This window comes from Propithecus coquereli, unplaced genomic scaffold, assembly GCF_000956105.1.
Source record: "Propithecus coquereli isolate 6110/MARCELLA unplaced genomic scaffold, Pcoq_1.0 Scaffold64, whole genome shotgun sequence".
In the NCBI taxonomy this organism is placed as follows: domain Eukaryota; kingdom Metazoa; phylum Chordata; class Mammalia; order Primates; family Indriidae; genus Propithecus; species Propithecus coquereli.
Window position 1 is genome coordinate 4,843,347 of NW_012152396.1, and position 646 is coordinate 4,843,992.

Genomic DNA, 646 nt, shown 5'->3' on the forward strand with positions numbered 1-646 from the left:
CTGTTTCATTTAGTATAATGTTTTTGAGATTCATGCATAATAGCTTACATTCCTGTTGCACTCCTATTTATTGCTTAGTAGTTTTTACAGAATGGCTATGTAACAATTTGTTTATCCATTCACCAGTTGTTGGATATCTGGGCTGTTTCCATTATTTAGCTATAATGAATAATGCTGCTATGAACATTTACACACATGTTTTTGAAGTACAAATGTATTTATTTTTCTTGGGTCAAATGGTTTTTTAAGGTTTACTATTTAACTCTTACCTTTATGTCTCTGATCCATTTCAAGTTACTTTTTATACAGTGTGAAGTAAAGTTCAAGATTTGTTTTATCCAGATATAAAGTTTTTAAGCAACATTTGTTGAAAATGCTATCTTTCCCCTCATTTAATTACACTGGTATGTTATTTACAGTCAATTGACCATGTATGTTTGGATCTGCTTCTGGACTCTGCTCTGTTTCATTGGTATAAATATCTATCCTATGCCAGCACCACACTGCCTTGTATACTTAGTTTAGTTAGTCTTGAAATCATGTAATCTGGGTCTCCTACCCTTGTTCTTCTTTTTCAATATATTTTTGCTATCTGTTTTTCCATATAAAATTTAAAATCATCTAGTCAATTTTATCAAATTATATA